Below are 26,072 nucleotides of genomic sequence, written 5' to 3' on the forward strand. Positions count from 1 at the left end.
AGGGAAAAAAAGAAAAAGCTACTAGAAGTAAGATACAAGATCAGAAGTGTGCATGCGGACGCGGAAATAGTGATGGGCTACGATTATTTAATATATCAGAATCGAAAGTTTCTATGGGAGGAAGGCAGGGGACTTACGTCAGAAGGAGAAGATGGGATTGCAGTTTTAAAGACCCTCACGAATCAGCAGTTTTCAATGACCAGCCCTCAGGATAATGATAGCAATCAACCAAAAAACTAAAAGCAAGCCGGCAACCGACATCAGTTATTTCCAATGATATTTCTATTTTGTGCTATAATGTTTGTGGATTTAATAATAAAATAGAAAAGGTAAATTTTTTTAACTTTGTTAAAGATTTTGATATATTTCTTTTGTTTGAAACGCATGTTAAGGAAGAAGATCTCATTTTGTTTAATAAATATTTTGATGGATTCAAATTGTGTTGGGTCAGTGCTATAAAAACCTCAAAATTCGGTCGTGCTGTTGGGGGGGCACTTTACGGTATCAGGAAGAATAGTAGGTTTTCAAATTTGTTTGAATTTATAACAATTGATAGGTGTAACTTAATATATTGTAAATTAGCTGATTTGGAGTATTACATATATCCGGTTTATATAAACTGTAATAATTGGAACGCAGAGTTCGAGGTTGTATCGGATTTTTTGAATGATCACTCGGAGTACAAGATATGGGGGATTGCAATTCTAGAATTGGTGATTGTCAGATTATTCCGAAAGAATGTATTGCTACGGGACTAGAATTAAATTCTGTTCGAAAATCAAAAGACCTTATAGTAAACTCTAATGGCAAAAAATTGCTGGAATTATGCGACAATAATAAGCTTGTTATTATGAATGGCAGAGCTAAGGGAGATGAGCAGGGGGAATATACATTCATAGGGGGGCCAGGCTGCTCAGTGATCGATCTATGTTGTGTAGATTCAGATATGTTAGATTATGTTGTAGATTTTAGAGTGATACCTGAAATATATTCCGATCATATGCCTGTAGCACTATTTATTTCGTTAAAAATTGAAATGAAACAGAACTGTATATTGCTCCTTCTCCCTAAACTCTGTTGGACTGATAAAGATGAAAAATATTTTAAAGAAAAACTAGTTTTAAAACAAGAGTTTCCTCTTGATCCGCAACAGGGTGTGAAATTTTTTGTGAAAGCAATTAGAAACGCAGCCCATTTAGGTAATAGTAGTGGTAGTAACAGTAATAAGTTTACATTTCATTCAAAAAATCAGTGGTTTGACAGTGAATGTAGAAGGTATAGAATGCAGTCATTTGCTTTATTAAAAATCTTTAGGAAAACTGCAACCCGTCAGATTAAAGATCAATATATTTCAAAACTGAATCAATACAAACTTTTATGCAAACAAAAGAAGTTTAACTATTACGCCGAATTATTGTTAAAATTTAAAAATGTAAAAGATAGTAAAGATTTCTGGGTAATAGTTAAACATTTTAAAAAAAGAAAGTTTTTAACTGGCTCTTCAATAACTTCGGATGATTGGATTGATCATTTTTACGGACCCTCAGTTGTATTCAGCTCCTATCTTATATGCTCCACCTTTTAATGCCGTAGACTGTTTAGATAAACCATTTGAGTTTCATGAATTACGGGCTGTGGTAAATAAGACAAAGAATGGTAAAGCTCCTGGCATTGACGGCATTCCTTTTGAGTTTTATAAATACGGTAATGAAAAGTTTCTAGAGAATTTATTAAGCTTTTTCAACTTTCTTTATGAATATGTAAAAGTCCCCAATAGCTTTAGTAAAGCTATTATTTTCCCTTTGCATAAGAAGGGAGACAAAAATATAGTATCCAATTACCGTGGCATTTCCTTTATTGATACCATAGCCAAATTGTTTACAGGACTCTTGTTAAATAGATTAGAAATGTGGGTAAATGAGAACAGTATATTAAACGAGTATCAGGCAGGTTTCCGTAAAGGATACTCTACCATAGATAATATATTTTGTTTAACAAATATAATAAAAATTATAACTGCCCAAAAAAGGAGAAAAGTATACGCGTTTTTTATTGACTTCAAGTCAGCGTTTGACTCCCCCGATAGGCAGGCACTGTATTATAAATTATTTTCACTAGGTGTTTCAAATAAATTCTCCAAAATATTTACTCGAATACCGAGTGTTGTGTGTGGACGAATGGTGGAGTGACTGAGAGCTTCCCTACTAGGATGGGTATGCGGCAGGGCTGTCTGCTCTCCCCCCTGCTTTTCGCACTTTATTTAAATGATTTTTATGGCTTTATTGGGGGTGGATTGTACATCGGTCGAGGAAATATACGATGCCTGCTATACGCGGACGATATCGTCCTATTGGCTTCGGACCCGCATGTGTTTCAAAAAATGATCGATCGCGTGGGAGAATATTCTAATAAGTGGAATTTAGCCGTTAATCTGAATAAATCGAAGGTTATGGTGTTCAGAAATGGTGGCAAATTAGCGAGGAAGGAAACCTGGAGATTAAATGGGGAAAATTTAGAAATTGTTAACTTTTATAAGTATCTGGGAGTCGGCCTAACCCCTAAATTATCCTGGACCCGTCACTTTGTAGAGAAGTTAAGTTTATCTAAGTCAGCTATTATGATAACGTACACGGATCTGATTAATAATAGTGATGTACCTCTGAGCGCTAAGTTTACTATTTTCAATTCCGTGATGCGGGCTATAATTTGTTACGCTGCCCAAGTGTGGGGTTTTCTTCGTATTCAGGAAGTTGAAAAATTAAATACCTTTTTCCTGAAAAAACTATTCAAACTGCCTTTGAACACCCCGCATTATGTTTTATATACGGAAACAAGCTCAAACCCTCTGTTTTTATTTACGTTTAACTTGCACTACAAATATGTTCAAAAAGTATTGTCAATGCCGGACCAACGCCTCCCTAGAATTTTAGCCAATACAATTATTAGTAAGAAATTATATTGATTTAAAGAATACACGGATCTGTGCAGTAGATATAGCTCTTCAGATCAAGTAATTAGGGGCAACTACGAGGGCTCAGCAGACAATTTGTTAAGCGCTATTCAGATAGAGTTTAAAAGTAATTTAGTTAATGGTATGAAAAATTCAAGATTCCATAAGTTGTACAAGGAATTAAATTTAGAACTTGCGTCTGATAATTATGTTAATGATAGTAACGCAATTGGTCTGATTAGTACCATCATGAAATTGAGGGGCCAGCTACTTAAATTGAATTTTCATGTGAGTAGGGGTGAAAGTCAGTACAGGTGCGCACTATGTAATACTGGCGATGTAGAAAATGTGGTACATTTTGTTGGTTTGTGCCCTGTATTACAGGAATGGCGATTAAGATGGCTCGGTGAACGGTTTGTCCCCTTACAAGAAGTAATAAATTATTTAAATGGTCTTTATGGATGGGAAAAACTTTATAAATATACTGTCTCTGCTTTGAAATATAGGTCATTTTTAATTAATGAGTTTAATTATTAGGCTGGTGATTTATGAATCTGCCCTTAAAATCATATATTATAATCAGTTATTATTAAATGAAGAAAAAGTCTTGATTTATCTATGTATTTTGTTCTTGTTTAGATTATTTTTATTGTATATTCCTAATTTAGAAGTGTTTATTTTAATTTAGTACAGAGCATAAATTTTGTTTATCGATGGTCAACTTGGCGGACGGACCTTGGTCCATGCCTATGTTGTGTAATGTCTTGTTTATGTGAATTTTGTAAATATGAAATCAATAAAACACACTATATTATTATTATTATTATTAATTAGAAAATCTCTTTATAGCACAGTAAATTTCTAACTTCTCCTTAAACTCCTGGTAAGTTTTGGCGCCATACAAAATAGCCTTATTAAATCCTTCGTCTGGTGTTCCATTTATGGTATGCTGGATTAATACTTCCTCTTCAATTTCACCTCTAGAGGCTATCTCCTTCATTACCAAAGCAAATTCATGCACCGGCTCATCTCTTTTCTTCCTTCTAGTTCGCAACATCTGATGAAGGTCGGCGCTGTTTACTTTTCGCCGTATTCCCTCGTAAGGAGTTCTTTCAATTTTGCCCAGGTGGTTATTCCTTTCTCCGACTGAACTTGTTGCTTAGCAAGACCTCGGAGTAACCTCCTTGCGAATGTTAATTTTTCAAAGTCATTTAGACCTGCCATTTCGGCTACCTCCTCGAAATCGGAGATCCATTTCCCCACTGGATAATTGTCATTGTCACTGAACGTGCGAATAGACTCCTCCAAGTCTCTAAAGGATAGAGTCAACTCAGGTCTGTTGAATACTCTGTGGTATGGTTGCTCACTTCTTACTGAATAAGGTCTAACATCAGCTTCGGCTTCAATAACCGCAGGTAATACTCCCTCCTCATCATTTTTCTCGTCGGTTATAGCCACTTATTTTATTTTTGTGAGGAACTGGCAGATTCGCTTGCTGATGGCATCCGCATCACCATCATAGTCGAGATCTAAAATATTACAAATCGCTACTAAATCTGCAAGAGAGCATTTCTCACTAATATGTCTGGCCTTTTTTTCGAATTCCTCAGAATTCTCACCAAATTGAAATCCTTCAAACGCTTTTAAATTCCGTCTTACCCACCTGGAGTCGGCCACAGCATCAACAATGGCAACATGAAGGGCTTTCACTGCCGAAATGCGCCCATTGGCAATGTTGGCTGCCACATTATCGATGTCACCTAAAGCCACCATATTTAGTAGATACTAAATAACAAGAAAGAAATAAAGAAAAACAAGGAATCACTGATGATACTATAGACAAAACAATATCTTTTTCCATTGCCATCAATATAAATATTGTCATGAAATAGTATTTAAATAAAATAAATTTATAAGGGGGTGTTTCTACTGATTTCTATTCCACATATATATAAAACAAAAACCTCTAGCTTAATTTTTTTTTTACTTTCAATATACCATACATATGTTTTATCATATGTCTGTATTATTATAATTATTTAATAATTAATATGATTTTAAACAATTAAAATATTCGCCCACAGCTCGTCCAACCTGACCTTGATTGGTCTCACAATCAAACAGTAATTTTTAGCAAAATTGAAATTAAAATTATGAAAATAAATAACAATAAAATTAGAACCCAAAACAGAAATTAGAAAAGTACAAAACATTAACTTAATGTTTGGAAAAAATAAGCATGAATAAAACAAATACCTTCAATAGTCTGCAATTGGCTAACTATTAGGTAACCATGATTTCAAGTTCATAAAAAAACTTTTACGGAATTTAGTAAATTTATTGGAATTGCAATCAGTACCCCTACTGGAAACTCACTTCACTAGCTTGTGGTAGTGGGAAAAATAGCATGCTTGCCACTTTATGACTTCATCAGCGTTAGTTGTACGCGTTGGATAACATTTATTGTCAGACAGTTTTTCATAAGGATCGAACCATAACCTTTCGAACTTGTATCACAGTGTAACTCAGTAAGTGCAGCGGGTGAATAAATAGCTTACTGCGGCTCTGATATTGGGAAATTCATAAGTTGCTTAAAACAATATGATTCTTCTTCGGACCATACGAAATTGATTTTAGATTTCAACAACTTATACAGTGGTTGGGCGACAATAGCAAAGTTATGACTAAATTTTCGGAAATAAGAAATTAATCCTAGGAAGCTATGCAATTCGCGAAAATGTTTGGATATTGGGTAAGTTGCGACTGCAGCAACATTTGCTGGTGACGGACGAATCCCTTTATCATCCACTAGATACCCCAAGTGACAATCGGGTTTAACTGTGAGCTCTAGCTCTAAATTTGTTACGGGCTCTTTAGGTTTTTCTACATCTTTATAATTTTCTTTAATAATATTTTTGACTTTACTTTGAATTTCCCATGATAATTCATTATTTATATCCAAATCAGGTTCATTAAGTTTTACGTTATTGGAAATATCAATGTTTAAAATATCAGTAATACATTCACGTATCGGTTCTTCACCTAATGTACTTTTAAGGTCAATATAAACATTATTACCCTGAAACTTAACCTGCAGTCCATCATATGAAAGAAAGTCCCGACCTAACAAACAGATAGAATTCATATTATTTTCCGGAACAACATAGAAAGTAATTGGAATTTTAATTGAATTAACAGATACATTTTGCTTAAGCTCTCCCAATATATTTAATTTACTTTGATTAACTCCTTCAAATTGAAATTTACGCGTACACGGACTAATAACAACATTGACAGGCAAAATTGGTTCGGAAATTAGAGAAATTGGGCTACCACTGTCTAAAAAAGCGCTAATTTCTTCGTCGTTTACCTCTAGCTTAATTTTTACTTCATAGGTTGGTGCTAACGATGAGCTCTCTGCAATCCAGCCAATAGAAGTCTCTTTATGCGTAGCACCTTCAGTGAGTTGTCTCGGTGTGGGACGTAATCGTGGACAGTCCTTTTTTTGATGCCCTTGAGATCCGCATTTGAAACAGAAATTAGGTTCTCGTTTCGGAGCCGTGCATGCTGAAGAAACATGACCCATTTTCCTGCAGTTGTAACATCGAACTACATTCGCCACACCCGTAGTACCTGCTCTTTTCACTCTTGACTCTTTCCTGCATTGACTCTGGAAATTTCTTGAATGCTAACGATTGACATTTCTCTTGGTGTACTTGACTGCTTAACTTAATTTCTTCATAAATATCAATTCTTTTCTTAAATTCTGCAACTGTAGAGCAGCCAAAAAGTACAACTTTGTTTCTAATATCATCATTGATGCCGTCGATTGTATATTTAATTAATGCATCATCTTCGATACAACCCGTTCCTGCCAGTTCGCGCATGTGGCAAAAGTATTCTTTAAGTGTCTCTTCTTTTTTCATTTTTCTGGAAACTAGCATCTGATGTAGAGTAGCACTATTTATTGTAGTTAGAAACTCAGCTCTTAACACTCTCTTCAAATTAACCCAACTGTTGATATTCGGCTCACAATTAATTAGTGTTTTTTCAAATCCTTTTATAGATTTCTTTGCGTAGATAAACGTTTCCAAATCGTTCCATTTCAATAATTTCCTCATCTCTTCAAACTCTTTAATCCATCGATTAGCGGTGTAATTGTCACTACCGGTAAAAGGACGAATAGAATCTTCTATATCTCTTAATAAAAATTTAGGTTGGTAACATACCTCTGAATAACTTCTTTCTTCATCTCTTTATTTTCTTCTAGACTTTTACATCTTGCTCTTCAGTATCTTCATCTTCTTGCTCTTTAACCTCTTCATTTAATATTTTTAAATCTTCTAAATTCGTAAGACTGGTACAAATGCGTTTGGATAGTTCGTCCGCATTACCATCATGGTCAATGTTAAGAATGTCACAAATTAGTGTAAGGTCACCATCAGTTAAATTTTCATGTATGAATTTAAGTTTGGCCTTATATACTTCTGAATCCAACAAGAAAGTGAATCCATCAAATTTTCTGAGTCTAGCTCTTTTCTGACGACTCACTTCGCACTCAAAAATTAATAAATGGAGTGCTCGAATAGCGTTAATGGTAGAATTGCTAATATTTTTGTTGATTCTATCAATTTCTCCTAAAGAAGTCATATTTGCAAATAAAATAAACCAATGTAGTATGTAACTGGGTTTTACTTACGGCCGATGAACAATCTGAGTTGCTATTACTTACTTGCAATCAAATAGTTTATACGACAACACTTCACTATTTTCAATGTTCAATTCGTTTCCCTTTTTTTTTGCAATATAACTTGATTTGCCTCTGATCAACTTTATCTGCCTTTTACAACTTGATCTGCCTCGTACCCCACACCTGAAGCTGAAGAATTCACAAAGAGAAAGAAAAACAACCACTACAATGATGAATTCTTATTATTTTATTTCTTTCTCAACAACATGGGTTAAGTATTAACTTACTGTTTAAAAAGTTAAGTATAAGGGTTGATTGAACGCCAAAAGGTACACAAATCAGCAAGTACCCAACGTATTTCATGTATACTTCATTGATATTATTTAAGTAATTTTACTGCATTAATTTTCATTCATATTTTTTAAACTTTATTAGATGTCACAGACCCTTATGCTGGCCATTTTCATCAACAAAATATTTGTTCAAGTAGCACTGTAGATTGACTATAATATCTATTTATCTATAATAATCAAACTATTAATTACAGGTTAGAAAGAAAAACGTTATAAACAATAAAAAAAAAATATGAGGCTAAAAAATTCAAATACTTTTTTTTAAAAATGCTCACACCAACATATATTAATGATTTTGTTTATTTTATTTATTTATTTGTATTTTTAAATACAAATCGTCGGTTTAAGTTCATTCTTCGATTAAAGTAATTGTCATTTTATGTAGTAGTCAAACGTTTATAATAATACATAATAAATTAATCTGGCTTTATCATAAATAATATAGTTTTCTTCAATTACATTCTCAATCTAAGTTTTCTTCCCACAATGTTGTATTTGTTTAATATAAAAAAAATACGATATGCTTATTTTTAGGACAGCTAATTATTCCAGTATTTTACTATAAGTAAAATTAGGGGGACTAAATTAAATTACAATTGAGAAATGAATAATTATTGTTGAATAATCTACTTGTTATTAACTGTGTGTTATTTGTGGTCAGGAATATTTCGGTAAGACGAATTCAAGACTGAAATATTGTTTTAAATCCAAAAATATTGATTCAAATTTAAACAGTAGCCGACTCTTAGTCTTTTTCTACTTTAACATGCATGTATAAGTGACTAGTCAAAATAAAGGGCATATTAAAGATAAATCAGAAGAATAATTTGGAATAGAGTTAAAATAAAGTACCTATTTAATAACGAAAATATATTATACATTTTATCAAAATTATATCAAAAAAAATATAATGAATAAACTGTGACATCTAATAAATTTTAAGAAATATGAATGAAAATTAATGCAGTAAAATTACTTAAATAATATCAAAGAAGTATAAATGAAATGTTGGGTACTTGCTGATTTTTGTACCTTTTGGCTTTCAATCAACCCTTATACTTAACTTTTTAAACTGTAAGTTTTTGTTAAGGAGATTTTTGTACCCTTTGGATAGATTTTTCTTTTTGTCTATTTTGCAAAGTTACATATCTGCTTTACAGATTTTTTTAAAATTTGGAATAAGCAATTCTATCATTATAACCTGATAAGGTGTTAAGTCGGAACCGTAACTACCACTGGAGAGATCTTTTTAAAGAATGATTATAGTTGCGGTGCCCAAACCATCCTCAATAACAAATTTTTTTTGAGAAAACGTTTTGAATAAAATAAGAAGGTATTTGTACTTAAGTAACAAAATTAAACTGCGATTTCAGTACTTCCTTTTAAGAGGAGCAAGAAAAATAAACTGCAATTACATTACTGCTCCCTAAAAGGCAAAGAGGCAAAGATTTTGAATCGAACGACAATTCATTGGTGTAAATCGGTTCACTCATTGATAATATTAACGATTGCAATACATTCTTTTAGTAGGTGTAAGAGCATGATGGCACTTCACAGCCACGTAGAGGAGCTTTAACCACTTCTTCCTGCTAAATTTTATCAAAATCGGACAAAGCGTTATAGAAATATTAGTATTAATAGTTTTATAAAGGGCCTTACTTGGGTAGGGCAAACTCCTCTTCTCATGAGGCATAGTGTCGAGACTTTTAAAGTGCAAATCTATACAAAATTTCGATTCAAATGACACTTCATTCATGAAAATCGGTTCACGTGTCGATAATTTGAAACGATTGCTATACTTCCCCTTAAGAAGTGTAAGAGCTGATCGCCGCTTTATTGTTACGTAGGGGAGCTCTAACCCTATCACCCTACCAAATTTTATCATAATCGGGCCAAGATTTACAGAGTAATTAGTAATAATAATTTTTGAGGGGGCCTTACATAAAGCGGGCTAACTCCTCTCCCATTCGATGTGTCGAGACCCCCAAAAGACACATCTACATAAAATTCCGAATCGAATGACACTTCATTCATGAAAATTGGTTCGCGCGTTTAGGCTGTACGTTGTTTACAAAAAAGGTAACAACAAGAAGAAGAACAACAACAAGAACAAGACCAATTTTTGAAAATGCCGTTTTTGCTCATTTTCAACAACTTTTTTCTCGAAATCTATTAGATCTGTGTTGTTGCAAAAAATTACAGTCATAAAGGAGGGTTTGCCCTATATTTTAAAGAAAATTTGGGAATTTTATCTTTTATACAAAAGGAGAAAAAAAAAATCAAATTTGGGGGTTTTTCAACGTTACGCTTTTTCGTGCAGTTTTTGATGATCAACCCTTATACAACTGTCCTACCGGACAGTTTTAATTTATTTCTCAACAACATGGGTTAAGGCAGTCAAATCAAAAGAACACAACGCTATATAATAATAATAATAATAATAATAATAACATTTATTCTTCATGTGAAATATAAATTACAAATTACAAAATGAAAATATTGTACGGCTTGGAAAATCCGTCAGCCGGAGTCGATGTTACTATAATGATATGTCATACATAGAGAAAGGAAAAACAAATAAACCAAAAATTAATATAGTAATAATAAACAAAAAATATGACAGATCTAGAAATAAAAATAAAACGAAATAACCAATATATAAAAGAATTATAAATTAATAATTAAACTCCTGAACCAGCTGTTAACGATAAGACCAGGCATGGCGAGCATATTTAATAAGAGGTTGACAATTTCGCGTTCCATTTAGGAAAAAAATCAGTTGTTCTCTCGTAAGTACTGAACGTCCGAGATAGAGTCTCCGGATCTCAGAAAGAATTGAGCAGTCACCAAGAAAGTGAACCACGTCCTCAATGCACCTTGAATTACAAAGAGAACTAAGTTCAATCTCCCTAGGCAGCCATAGCGTATGATTCAGGTAGACAAGCTCACATCTTAACTTAAAGATCCAGCGGAGTTCAGTTAGAGTTTGACCCAAGGAATGATCCTCATTCAGGTGACAAAAGTTAAATGAGTGGTCAAGCTCTCTGTATAAAAGGAAGCGGGACGAGAGAGAGACGCGGTCCAGAAACACTCGACGATGAGCTGCTTTCATCTTAATCAACAGGGAGGCTAATTGAGCCTTCCACGCAGGTATATTTTCCACAGAGGCCACAAAATCGCAGGAATACTTCTGAGCCAAGTCTATCCAATGACGAAACCAGAAAATCTTTTTATTGATAATTTCCAACGCTAAGATTCCCGATAAGCGGCACTGGGGGAGATCTAAGTCTCTTAAAATATATTTAAAATGGAGTTTCAAAGTAAATACCTCCAACAAGTCCACAGCGGTCTCAATATATAACATATAATAGGCGAAGATGAGGGAAGTGCAAATAATTTTTTAATAAAAAATCTTTGGAGACTCTCTACAACATCATACTTTTGAAATCCCCAGACCTGGGCAGCATAGCATACCACTGAACGACAAATGGAGTTAAAAACTTGGAATTTAAATGGAAGAGGAATAGCGCCCTGCGAGAGATAGCCAGACCAGATGTGATTAAGGATTCTCTTCGAGGATGCCACCTTCTCTGCAAGATGGGTATTGAGCGAAAGACGAGGCGTCAAGGTTACACCCAGATATTTATATCTATTAACAACCTCCACTGGATGATTTTTGTAGTACCATTTTTCTGATGCGGCCAGTCAGCCTCCCCTTCTGAAAATTAAAACCTTAGATTTATTAAGGTTGACACAGAGATTCCATAAGTCACAATAACTTGCTAGAATATTAATATTTCTCTGTAGACTCTTTGGGTTTTCGGCAAGAAGGACCACATCATCAGCATACATTAAAATTTTGATTGAAGTGTTAGAAATATGAATTCCGCCCTCAAGTAACCTGGGAGGTCATCCAGGAAGAGAGAAAAAAGTAAAGGACTCAGAAGGCAGCCCTGCCTTACTCCACTCTGCACTGAAAAGGGATCAGAAATTCCATCTTTGCCTCGGACAAAAGCAGTAGCATTTAAGTAAATGGATTTTAGAATCGAAATAAATTTTGTGGAAATGCCCATATTGAATAACTTTAAAAATAATGCTCTATGGTTGACATTGTCGAACGCAGCCTTAAAGTCGATGAAAAAACAATATAACTTTTGACCCCTATTAAGAAATTTAAGTTTAACCATCTTCATTAAAGTGAAAAGATTATCATTAGTCGAGTATCCCCGTCTAAAGCCAGCCTGGAATTCGCTTAGCAAATCCTTTTCAACTACAAAGTTCTCTAATCGTCTAAGCATGAGTCCAGTGAATAACTTGGCCACCGTATCCAGACAAGAGACACCTGTAACTGGTCACATCGTTCATATCACCTTGTTTAAAAAGTGGGAAGATAATACATCTAGAGAAACTTACTGGCGGAGATAGCCATAATTGAGTATCTTTAGAGGGAAAGAAGGGAATATTATTTAAATTAGAATTCAAATTATCTTTATATTTATCAACAAGATTATCAGCCCAAACTAACTGGGGCAGTAAAGGTAAAGTGTTTACAGTATTAGAGGCCGGAAAAGAAATTAAAACTTCAATTGGAAAATGATCAGAAAACTGTTCCGGTAGCACATTAAAGTCCTCTATTAAGGAAATAGATTCGAAAGGAACACAGCACATATCAATAACCGAACAGCCTAACTTACTGATGATCGTATAATCACCGTCCGAATCCCCAGGAAAACGTCCATTCAGTATAATCAAATCCCGATCGTCACATAACTCCGGCAACTTGTGGCCTCTATTGTTCAGGACATCATCTTTAGAGTTTCTGGACAGTCTACATTTATGATTACTTACGGAGAGTTCATCGGGGAGAGTCTGAGCTTGACCAACTCTGACATTTAGGTCACCCATGAGAACAAATTTGAGAGAGGAATGAACGTCCAAAAAAGCAATTAAATTATTAAAATCCTCTTCCCAGGAAGTACAACTTAGATATACTGGCACAACCAGCAAATTATGAGACAAAATTCCAATGCTTATCAAATGCCTATTGTCAACCTGTGAGAAGTGAACTGAACTGCTTGGCAAGCTAGACCTTATGCCAAGCAGCATGCCACCTTAGCTCGACCATGTCTGGCAGTTTTACCAGCTGGAACCCAGACAAGATTAAAGCCAGAAAAATAATAATTATATGAACAAAAATTGTCTTCTGTGACAAAAGTTTCAATGAGAATAAAGACATCAAATGACTTAATAAACTTTAAAAACTAGAATCATTAATTTTACCTTTAAGACCTGATATGTTATAAGAAATTATTGACAATGTTCTTAGAAAAGTAATCCGCCGGGATTGAGTTAGAAGCCAACGCATTGATGAAATTAGTAAGGTCAGCTCCAACAAGCTCAGACAGTTTTCTAGTGTCTTCCTCATTTTGAAAAATTAAACCTTTCGCCAACGACCACTCATATCTTTCATTCTGAATCAGTAAAGTATCATTTAATATTGCCACCCTGACTCCAAATTTTTTACGTAAAATTTCTCTCCTGATTAAGAGCAGCTTTGACCTCCTTTGTCTTATGTTCAGAGGGTAGTCTTGCTGAATAACAAAACCTGTATTTTTCAGACACACAATTTTTCAAGATGGCCAATTTATCATGAAAACGTAAAAATGTAACTAGTAAAGGTTTATCGTCTAAGTTACCACGACCTAGTGGAGTTACTTGGAAAAAATCAGTGTTAATATTTAATTTCAAAACTTGTTGACAAAAATCGCCTATGACCTTGACCATATCATCCGTTGAACTGTTCTTAATGCCCTTGAAAATGGGATTATTCCGCCTTGAGCGGAAGTCTATTTCATCAATTGTTTTCACACTTTTTTCATAGACTAATTTTAATGAGTCTATTTCAGATCTTAAAGAGCGATTTTCTTCTTTAAGAGCAGCACAATCCTCTCGGAGATGATTTTTATCTTCCTTAGTGGCGAGAGTTGACAATTTTAAGTCCAAAAGATTTGACATGACCTGAGTAAGATCATTCATGGACATTTGGCTAATACTTTGTGACGAAGTTGGCATTGTACCAGGGGAATTTTTTTTTTTGTTCTGTGAAACTCAGGAGAGCTTCTTGATCTCTTAGGACGATTGGTTGACATCGGCGAAAAATAAGCACTGATCTTTTCCGACATAAACCTTTTCAATAACAAAGAGTTCTTTTATAATCCAAGATATTAAAAATCCAAAATTAAAACTCCAAATTTCAGCACACAAAGATTTATTGAGAATTTATTAATAATTAGATGCGGTCTAGTAATATACATACGTCAAAAAGTTGGCAGTATAGCTGCGTCCAGTGGGAATGGTGCGAAAAGGACAGAGATATAGTCCCCACCACGCCAACTAGAAATGTGGTAGTAGTAAAGTGATGATCAGACTGCTGATGGTGTAGTAGTGTCAAACAAAAGACAACAAATGAGCACTTCCACCACTTGCCCACTCATCACTTCAAAGATGAATTTTGTTAAAGTTTAATCTAACAATAATAAACCGTTGACCTTGAAATACAGTTTAAATGAAATTTTCTCCAATTTTCTTCGATAGATTTTCAAATAAATTACATAAATAAATTAAACAAAAGAAAATGAAACTGCACATATAAAATTAAAGCAATAAAGTCACCAAAAAACCACTTTAAATCTAAAAAAAATGAAGAGCACTTTAATACTTGTCTGTTCCAATAACGAACATCCACTCCAAAACGCTATATATATATCTCGAATATGTATATAAAACAAAAACCTCTAGCTTAATTTTTTTTTTTTTACTTTCAATATACCATACATATGTTTTATCATATGTCCGTATTATTATAATTATTTAATAATTAATATGATTTTAAACAATTAAAATATTCGCCCACATTTTTTTAATTTCTTTTTTATTTCTTTATTTTATTTTTTTATTTGTTTATTTATTTTGCAACTACAATAGATACAAGCAAAAGAGATGAATGATAAGAATAGCAAAATACACATGCACGTATATACAGGGTGTTCATTTTAAGATGGCTCAAATGCATTTCATGCTAAAACGGTTGATCTGAGCAAAAAATGGTAGAGGAAAAATTTGTTGCCCGTCACCTCTAGTTTTAGAATATTTGACATAATTTTAGATTCTTGTCCGCATACGCGGCTGACGCGCGACCGAAAGTGAGGGTTTGCAGTTGACCCCCATTTTCATATACACCGTTTTAAAGAGTATAATAAGTTGTGAAAAAAAACGGAAACCGCAATTCGAAATCTTTAAAATTAAGGTGCTAGGCCATTTCAAAATCTGGTATTTCAATTTTTTAACTTGTTATCAAAGAGAAAGAAGAGCACCGATAGGTCATTTTTATGTATTTTTTCATCCCCTTTCTACTGAAAATATTGCCAAGGCAGTAAAGCTAGTGTTACGCAAAAACACACTGTAACGTTCAATAAATGAGATATATTTCCAAAAAATACACTTATTATTTATTAATAAAATTGTTACGCAAAAACACACGGTCTTGGCAAGGTGGGTCACTCTCTCTATATATGTTTCTTGTAACCTTCTCATGTAATAGTTTTTACCATTGATAAGCAGTTGTTATTGGAGGAGCCCCTCCGTTACACTAGTATTTTTCTTAATATCGGGAAATAAATCGTTTTCCGAGTGATTTTTCTTAGAAAAATCAAATGTTAAGAGGTTTAGATGTTCTCAAGCATTCACAAAATGGCTAAAAATTAATTTTACATCTATTACAAACAAGAAGGTTTAATAATTTTTTGGTAATTTTGCGAGAGTTGCGTTTAATTACCAAAAAAATTGGAAACCTCCTGCCACATACTTAAGTGATCAATATCTTTCATGTAAAGGATCCAACTTATTCTTTTATTTAACAAATAATGCACTTTACTCAACTTGTTAAGCATGTGTTATGCCTCCAAAGGTGCCTCCTCAGACACCGAGAGCAGTACTCCCCCCAACAACTGCGTTTAAAATCTTACATTCGGCTTTATCCGGCGCCCTTACCTATTAACAGATGGTTCGTAGGTCGGAAGTAGTGCTGGTGAATTCGGCTCATCCACTAACAAAAAGGCAGGCTTGACGCGGTCTAGCGACACAGTGATTTGTCGCTGTGGCAGCAGTAGTGTGCAAATCTTGTCTGCCCTGCTGAGCACGGGGAATGGTCCAGAGTAAGGAGGTGTCAATGGTTTTCTAACCTTGTCCTCTCTCAAGTACATGTGAGTGCACTTGTCGAGAGTCTTATGGACAAATAAGTGTCTGCGACTTTTTCTAAATGATTTAGGGCGAAGGTCGGACATCACCTCTTTTAATTTTAGTACTGTCCCAATTAAATCATTAGTACTGGAACTTGGTGATAAAAATTCTCCTGGCAAACGTAGAGTTTGTCCATATACGGCTTCTGCTACGCTAAAATCTGTATCTTCCCTAATTGTGGTACGTAAGCCCAATAGTACGGTAGGTAGTAGTTCTGTCCAATTGCTGGTATCTAAATGAGCCACTAGAGCAGATTTCAGCGCCCGATGCCACCTTTCTACACATCCGTTTGACTGCGGATGATAAGGTGTTGTTCTTATTTTTTTCTAGAAAGCTGGTGAGGTGTTGAAACAATCCACTCTCAAATTGTCTTCCTTGGTCTGTAGTCAGTATTTTGGGTACACCGAATCTACTAATCCATCCTCGGTAAAATGCTAAAGCAACCACTTCTGCGGTTATATTTTCCACTGGTACCACTTCGGGCCAGCGGGTAAAACGATCAATTACGGTTACGCAATAAACTTTACCAGCTGATGGTGGAAAGGGTCCAATAATGTCAATATGGATTTGCTCAAAACGCCCTGTTTGAACAAATTCTGCCGGTTTTGTAATGGTATGCCGTGTAACTTTAGATCTTTGACAAGCGATGCAACATCTTGCCCAATTCGAAACATCTGCGTTTATATTCGGCCAAAAATATTTTTTTCCAATTAACTTCCGTGTAGCACGCACTCCAGGGTGACTACATCCGTGAAGAGCGTCGAAAATATCTCTCCTTAAGCTTTCTGGTAGATATATTCTATATTTACCATTCGATGTTTCACAAAGTACTTTTTTAGTTGAGCCTGGCAAGTTTACCCATTGTAAGCTAAGATTAGTCTGCTTTTCAAGGTCCATTATTGTAACATCTGTTCTTTGCGAATTGGCTAACTTATCCAAATCGCCTGTAAGGTGTATTTCTTCCACTCGTGATAAGGCGTCTGCCACCTGATTAGCTTCACCTGGAACATGCTTATATCAGTAGTGAACTGACTTACAAATGTTAGCCTTCTAATCCTTATTGGAGAAGCTGAGGAAGGTTTCTGATACATTGTATAAACTAATGGCTTGTGGTCAGTACAAATACGATAATTAGCGGCCTACCTTCGATAACTGGTGGAAGTGTCGTACTGCAGTGTAGATGGCCAGTAGCTCTCTATCGTATGCTGAGTATTTCTGCTGCGCTTCACTAAACATTTTAGAAAAAAATCCTAATGGTATCCAGCTTCCGGAATCTTTTTGTTGTAGCACAACTCCCATCCCGTGATTAGAAGCGTCACAGGCCAATGAAAGCTCGGCTTCCGGTTTCGGATGCGCTAACAGGGCAGCATCTTGTAGGCCAGCTTTACATCGTTCAAATGCAGCTATGCTCTCTTCGTTCTATGAGACAGGTGTCTTGTCATTTTTCTTGCTCCCTAGGAGATAAACATTAAGAGGTTTTTGAAGCAATGCAGCCTGAGGGATACATGGCCTATAAAAATTTAACATCCCCAAGAAACGACGAAGTGCCCTTACATCTTTTGGCTAGGGGTAATCCATAATTGCCTGAACTTATCTCCGTGAGGTTTGATGCCTTTTGGGGTGATGTGGTATGCTAAATAATCTATTTCCTCTTTACCGAATTCACATTTGAAAGGGTTTAATGTCAATCCATTACTGTCGAGACGTCTAAATACTTCTTCCAGTGCTGTCTGTGTTCATCTTCGCTTGTCGATGGTACTAGAATGTCATCTAGTAGAACAAAAAAAAAATTCAAATCTCGGAATTAATTGTCCATAAATCTTTGGGCGGCATTTCTCAGCCCAAAACACATCCTAGTGAATTCATAAAGGCCAAATGGCGTTATGATGGCCGTTTTATGAATATCGTCTTCCCTAATAGAAATGTGATAATATGCTCTTACCAAATCTAATCTCGAAAAAATAGTTTTACTGTATAAATTATTTCTAAAGTCCATTATGTTTGGAACTCCGTAACGGTGTGGTACCGTACGAGCGTTTAATTGGCGGTAATCGCCACAAGGTCTCTCGTCTCCGTCCTTTTTATCCACTACAAGTAAGGGACTGGCCCATTGACTTTTAGATGGTCTACAAATACCTTGCTCCACCATTCTACGAAACTCATTTTTAACTACTCTGTATCGTTCTGGATGTAACCTCCTGGATTTTGCATTAACTGGTGGTCTTGTCGTTTCTATGTAGTGTACTGTATCATGTCGGACATTTTCCTAAATAGTATTAGGCCTAGTGATATCTGGATATTTTCGTAAGAGGTCTGCAAAAGGATGACCTTCTGGTACTGCAGATATTGTAGTGGGAGGCTCGTTTGAAACTTTCCCTTTTGTTGATAACTTTGTAACTTGATCTATAAGTTGCTTACCTTTTAGGTCCACCAATAGATTGAAGTGATGCAGCAGGTCGGCACCAATAATAGGTTTGGGTATGTCTGCTATCACAAAATTCCACTTGAAGTCTCGCCGTAGTCCTAAGTCCAATCTTAACTCTTTTTCTCCAAAAGTTTTAATGGCTAAGAGATGTATTTGTAAGTGGCTTAAAATCAAAAAACATATTAGATAGACTCTTCGAAGAAGATGACATTTCGTTAGAAAAAACACTCCAAATCGCTCTGGCAATTGAAAAGGCAACGCTCAGTGCGAATGAAATTTTACAACATGAGGAGGCAGCAGTGAACAAAACTGAAATAAACCCTACAAGAGAATTTCAGAGTCCTAAATTCATATTCCGTTCAACCAATCAAGGGAAGATAAGAACACAAAAAGGAGTTGCTCCAGAAACCTTATGCGATGCCTTCGATGTGGTAAGGAAAATCACGAGGCCAGGACTTGTCAGGCAAAAAATTTGTTTTGCACTTAGGGTGAAGGGACCAGTAATTGACTGGGCACCAGTAATTGACATACCAGATATAAACTGGTATTATAAGGGATATGAGCCGTTTTTAGTGGTGATTCTTTCAATTTCGTTATTGAGAAGCCTTTAGGCAGCAGTTCCAGAAAAATATTAATTATTGGAAGGTTCCTTGGTATCAGTGGAAGGTTATTTGTGTTAAAAGTTCAAAATCAAGGAAAAAACAAGCCGTTGCTAAGGAGGATTGATAAGAAAATAATTTTCCTTTTTTCTTATTTTTCGTTTATTTGTTCATATATTCGTGTGGTTATCAATGTTCTCTTATAATTAGTATTACTTGTAGATTTCATTTATGTAGTTTTTTTTTTAATTATAAGAAGCATTGAGGATTAAAATGGGGCTGTCAATCACTGGTCCTTGAAACGGCAATCTGCCCAGTAATTGACATGTATGTCAATTACTAGTCCTACAGCTTTTTTTTTGAAACCAGTGATTGACTTCCAGGGAAAATGATAAGATAGGTCGATAAATTTTATTATAATTAAAAATTCAATACATTGTAAAATAAAATCATTGATAAAAATCGGCAACATAAAATAAATAGTAAAACTTCCAACAAAATATGTTTAAATTAATGAATTAGCAAATGTACGCCTTATTTCAAGAGGGCATGCAGAATGATTATTCTGTACAGAACAACAATGTATGAACAACAAACTGGAATAGTCGAGATCGCCGAACAGTTTCACGCGGCCAACGTGAATGATAAAAACGACGCCCACTTATCGGAGTTTGAAAATCTCTCATTCTCCCTCAGTTTTGGGTCCTTGCCACATTCCAAAGAAGAAAGGGAGGAAATGGCTGAACCATAGAATTCCATCAAATAAAACGGCCAGGGGAAAAATGAAGCTCCCTCAAGAGAAGTACCAGGTGCGAAATTAAACATAAGTGGAGAAGTTGGTGACTTAGTGATGTTACACATTACTTACTTTTTAATCTAGTTTTTTTTTCATTGATGTTTCATTTATTTATTACTGTTGTAAGTGCGAATGCTTACAACCTGAGGCGGGACGCGATTAACGTGCACACAGTGTATATATAAATGAGCCCAAGAGGTAACGCAGTAATAATAAACAATCAAATACTGTTTAGATGCAGAAAATAAGAATGAATTACATTCAGATAGTTTGGTTTCGAAGCAAATGACACTGGCAGCACAGATTGTGGAAAATATTAGCGAAGCGCTCCAAAAGAAGGGAAGCGTAGGAGAAATTTTGTTCACTAGAAAGCGAACCCAAGGACGCGTAGATGCCATCAGTAGCAACGTTATAGGCGGAATGGATAAAACAAGGATGTGACCACATAGTCTAATCGGAAGAAGAGAGTTTGGTAAAGTGAGAACCAAAAAAAAATTCCCAAAAAGAGGTTTAAGTAACAAAATATTTAGCGGAAACTAAAGGATAAGAGAGCGGAAGAGTTGAGAGAAAGAGATAAAAGCGAGCCGACAGACATTTTGTACGATCTAACATGTATGTTAGCTAATATCTCCTTGGCACTATTGAAAGTAAGGGCTGTTATTCAAATTACCTGTCTTGGCTTGGGGAACTTAATTAAAACTGTCCAGTAGGACAGTTGTGTAAGGGTTGGTCGTCAAAAACTGCATAAAATAGCGTAATGTTGAAAAATATTAGATTATTTAGGTTTGCCTATTTAAAAACTGATTTATTATGAATAAGACTGATTTTTGTTATAAATCCAATTGAAAAAGTGATTTAGGTGATTTAAGTGATTTATTTAGATTTAAACGTGATTTTGAATGCATATCTTATGTCGTTTCATGAATATATTTGTATGTCAATTACTGGTCCCACCCCATGTCAAACACTGGTTCCACCGAAAATTCGGTATGTCAATTACTGGGTCATTGACATACTTCCAAAAAAAATCATTTTTGGTTGACATAAAGATCGAATTTACTGCTTTTAAAATATTAATAAAATAAAATACATCCTACTGGAGCGGTACAATTTTACAACCTACACCTGGAGCCAAAATAACGGAAGTTATTCTACCTTAAACTCGAATTTTTTCTTAAGCAGTCAATTACTGGTCCCTTCACCCTATTGCAAAACACCTAACCATAAATTAGAAGTCTGCCTCCGACGGCAGCGAGATGTGAAAGAAATCAAAGTGCAATGTGAGGAAAACGAAGAATCATCATCCACGGAACCACTACCAATATACGCCCTTCATCACCCAGATTTATCTTCTGTGATATTACCTATCCTTATAAATGACAAAAGGATCCAAATTGAACTAGATACGGGTTCAGCGGCAACAATCTTAAGCAATAAAATTTTTAAAACGATACCTAGTTAAGGCAGTGACAAGCTTAACCTAACAGTTATAACCTTTAGAAGCTACAATAAGGAAGTCATAAGACCACTGGGCGAGACCGCCGTCAAGGTACAACATAAAGGAACTACAAAAACATTAAAATTATTCGTTGTTCAAGAGGATTATTCTCCAATAATGGGCCGGGATTGGATCCGACAACTAAACATATTGCCAATCAGTAACTGCGACGCGAATGTCAATAATATTCAAATTGATGTAACCGTGAACGAACTCTTGAATAAGTACGATTCATTATTTGGAAGTAGTGTTAAGCCTGTTAAAAATTATAATTATAACATTAGTTTAAAGAATGACGCAAGGCCAGTCTTCAAACGAGCTCGACCTGTTCCATTCACTTTGTTGCCAAGTGTAGAAAAGAGGTTACAACGCCTTGAAGACGAAGGTGTAATCAGCAAGACCACATTTTCAGAATGGGCAACTCCATTAGTGCCAGTGCGGAAACCAAATGGTGATATGCGCCTTTGCGCAGATTACAGTAGAACGGTAAATCCTCAGATTACAGTTCCGCAACATCCCTTCCCTGGTTACGAAGAGGTTTTTGTGAAGCTGAATGAAGGAAAATTGTTCTCAACTCTGCGTTTCTACATATCCCTGTAACAGAAGATTCTTCTAAAATATTTACGATCAATACTCACAAGGGACTTTACAATGTACATCGTCTCCTCTGTGGAGTCAGTTCAGCACCTGCAGTTTGGCAAAGGTACAGAGAAAGCGTCGTTAAGGATATTCCAGGGGTATGCGTGGTACAAGATGACATAATTGTCACGGGTGAATCTACCCAATAACACTTAGCGAGATTAGAAGAACTCTTCAAAAGACTTACTGAACACGGAATTAATATCAACGCAACTAAATGCAAATTTCTGCAGAAAGGAAGTAAAATTCCTGGGACACACAATATGCACCGAAGGTATCAAAAAGACATCGAAAGATTAATCGAACCATCTAGTAGCTGGTTTCGAAGTTTCCCTCAGGATAGCTTGCACTCGGTTGAGACGAGTCTCATCCGGTAGAGCGAATGATTAGAGGCATTGGGGTCGAAACGACCTCAACCTATTCTCAAACTCCAAATAGATGAGATCCCCGGCTTTCTTAAAAGTGAAGCCGTGGGAATAGGATCAGAGTGCCAAGTGGGCCAATTTTGGTAAGCAGAACTGGCGCTGTGGGATGAACCAAACGCAGATTTAAGGCACGACGCTACAGCGCCATCCATTTTCAGGGCTAGTAATGGTGGACGCCATTTTAAAATGTTGAATACCTTCCACGGTTAAAGAAGTGAAATCTTTATGGGAATGGTAACATTTTACGCACGGTTTTGTGAAAGACTCTCTACATTGGCCGAGCCACTATACGAGTTAACCCGCTCGAGCGTACCATTCAAATGGACAAAAATACATTCCGATGCCTTCGAAAAAGTCAAAGAAGAAATCGCTTCAGAAAGAGTTCTGGTATGTAATGTTACAACCGGAAATTACCTCTACTACTCTCGGTTGATGTTTCCCCTGTAGGGATTGGCGAGGTACTTGCACACCCCATAGACAGTGTAGAGCGACCCATAGCGTTTGCCTCAAGGACACTGAACAGCAGCGAAAAAAACTACTCCCAAATAGACAAGGAAGCATTGGCCATTCGTTGGGGAGTTGAAAAGTTTTTTTGTTACCTACATGGCAGGAAGTTCACCCTAATAACGGATCATAGACCACTTATACACATTTTTGGGAACAACCAAAAGCTACCGGTACTCAGCGCTACGAGACTGTCACGCTATTCCCTGTATCTTCAAATGATTGATTTTGACATACGTTATAGAAGGTCCGAACAACATGGGAACCCTAAGGGATCTACCAGGAACCTTACAACACCGCCTAAACACCTTCCTTTTCTCATATCGCCGATCCCCAAATATCAAAACAGGCGAATCGCCCGCGAAACGTTTCCTCAACCGTGAGATTAGGTCACGATTGAATATCCTAAAACCAGACCCGATAAAAGATGTAGTTGACAAAATGAGAAAGGATAACGTCGTATTTTCTGATAGGTCGTTCCTAGAAGGAAAAAGAGTAGCCGTCCTCAACTATAATTCACCAAATAAGAAGTGGACCTTCGGAACGGTGGTAAACAAGGATGGCTGTCTTCACTATACTATCGATGTAAATGGGCACTTACTGAGACGCCACATCGATCAAATACGGCCCTGTGGCCAGTCTTTCGTTGTGGACGATAAAGAGACTATAAATTCTTCGAGATACATAGCTACGCAACCTTCAGGACTAACCGATGGGAGCCCTCCAGTTAGTCTGACAGATCAAGACATGCCAAGGGAGACCAGTGAAACACCACCAGCCAGTCCACCCAGCCCGGCTCCTACGCATCATCCGGAACGTGAAGCGACCCGTACGAATTCTCCAGTTGTCCCTGCAGAGCTGCGACGTTCCAAAAGGACCCAGAAGAAGGTAGAAAGGTTAAATCTCTAAAGTAAATGTGTATGTTTGTATCATTTATGTATCTTCTTGTTTTTCAACATTACTTTTCTCTTGTACTCCTTTTCCTATCATTATCTTGTTTTGAATTGTTAAAGAAGGAAGAGATGTGGTATATTTGATATCGATATGATATAGAGATCGATTGTGGAGGAGGGGAGTGGACAGTATGGTTATGTGGAGAGAAGGAAAATGAAAACGTGTGTGTTTTGTTAAGTTTACATTTACCTTTTTAAGAAATACATATCATCTTCCAGGATTTACATGTGTATTATTTACCTGTTCCTAGAAATACATAAAAAAAACAACTATTTCTTCTTTTGCTTCTTCCTTCATGATTAGCTGTATTTAAAAAAAACTAACAAAAAGAAACAATCAAAATATCCTTAACAATAAAAAAAAAATCCTTAGAAATAACCTTAAACTTATTATGAACAAATAACATAAAATACAACAAAAACTAAATTGGTATTAAAGATTCAAAACAATTTTAGAATTAAATTAATTAGATTTAAAAAGACAAAATCACGAGATCACAAAATCACGTCGGGTTCACCACTGTTATGCAAAAACACACTGTAACGTTCAATAAATGAGATATATTTCCAAAAAATACACTTATTATTTATTAATAAAATTGTTACGCAAAAACACACGGTCTTGGCAAGGCGGGACTCTCTCTATATATGTTTCTTGTAACCTTCCCATGTAATAGTTTTTACCATCGATAAGCAGTTGTCATTGGAGGAGCCCCTCCGTTACACTAGTATTTTTCTTAATATCGGGAAATAAATCGTTTTCCGAGTGATTTTTCTTAGAAAAATCAAATGTTAAGAGGTTTAGATGTTCTCAAGCATTCACAAAATGGCTAAAAATTAATTTTACATCTATTACAAACAAGAAGGTTTAATAATTTTTTGGTAATTTTGCGAGAGTTTAATTACCAAAAAAATTGGAATCCTCCTGCCACATATTTAAGTGATCAATATCTTTCATGCAAAGGATCAAACTTATTCTTTTATTTATCAAATAATGCACTTTACTCAACTTGTTAAGCATGTGTTATGCCTACAAAGGTGCCTCCTCAGACACAGAGAGCAGTTGATAACCTCCTGGCTAACCTGGTTTACGAGCCAGAGGAGGCACCTTTGAAGGCACAGTATATGCTTCACAAGTTGAGTAAAGTGCATTATTTGATAAATAAAAGAATAAGTTTGATCCTTTACGTGAAAGATATTGATCACTTAAATATGTGGCAGGTTTCCAATTTTTTTGGTAATTAAACGCAACTCACCCAAATTACCAAATAATTATTAAACCTTCTTGTTTTTAACAGATGTAAAATTAATTTTTAGCTATTTTGTGAATGCTTGAGTACATCTAAACCTCTTAACATTTGATTTTTCTAAGAAAAATCACCCGGAAAACGACTTATTTCCCGATATTAAGAAAAATACTAGCTTTACTGCCTTGGCAATATTTTCAGTAGAAAGGGGATGAAAAAATACATAAAAATGACCAATCGGTGCTCTTCTTTCTCTTTGATAACAAGTTAAAAAATTGAAATACCAGATTTTGAAATAGCTTAGCACCTTTAATTTTAAAGATATCGAATTACGGTTTCCGGTTTCTTTCATAACTTTTTATACTCTTTGAAACGGTGTATATGAAAATGGGGGTGTACTGCAAACCCTCACTTTTGGTCGCGCGTCAGCCGCGTATGCAGGTAGAAATCTAAAATCAAGACACATATTCTGAAACTAGAGGTGACGGGCAACAAATTTTTCCTCTACCGTTTTTTGCTCAGATTAACCGATTAAGCATGAAATGCATTTGAGCCGTCTTAAAATGAACACCCTGTATATGTCCATACATATACGCGCACATGCATGTGCGCCTAGGGCTTGAGTGGAGTGAACGGCGACCATCCAGTGATGGAAGCCGTTAGTTCGCCAGATTGGCAAGCTTACGCAGCAACCA

Source organism: Rhodnius prolixus, unplaced genomic scaffold (assembly GCF_049639745.1).
Source record: "Rhodnius prolixus isolate KJV_2025 unplaced genomic scaffold, Rpr scaffold_40, whole genome shotgun sequence".
Lineage (NCBI taxonomy): Eukaryota > Metazoa > Arthropoda > Insecta > Hemiptera > Reduviidae > Rhodnius > Rhodnius prolixus.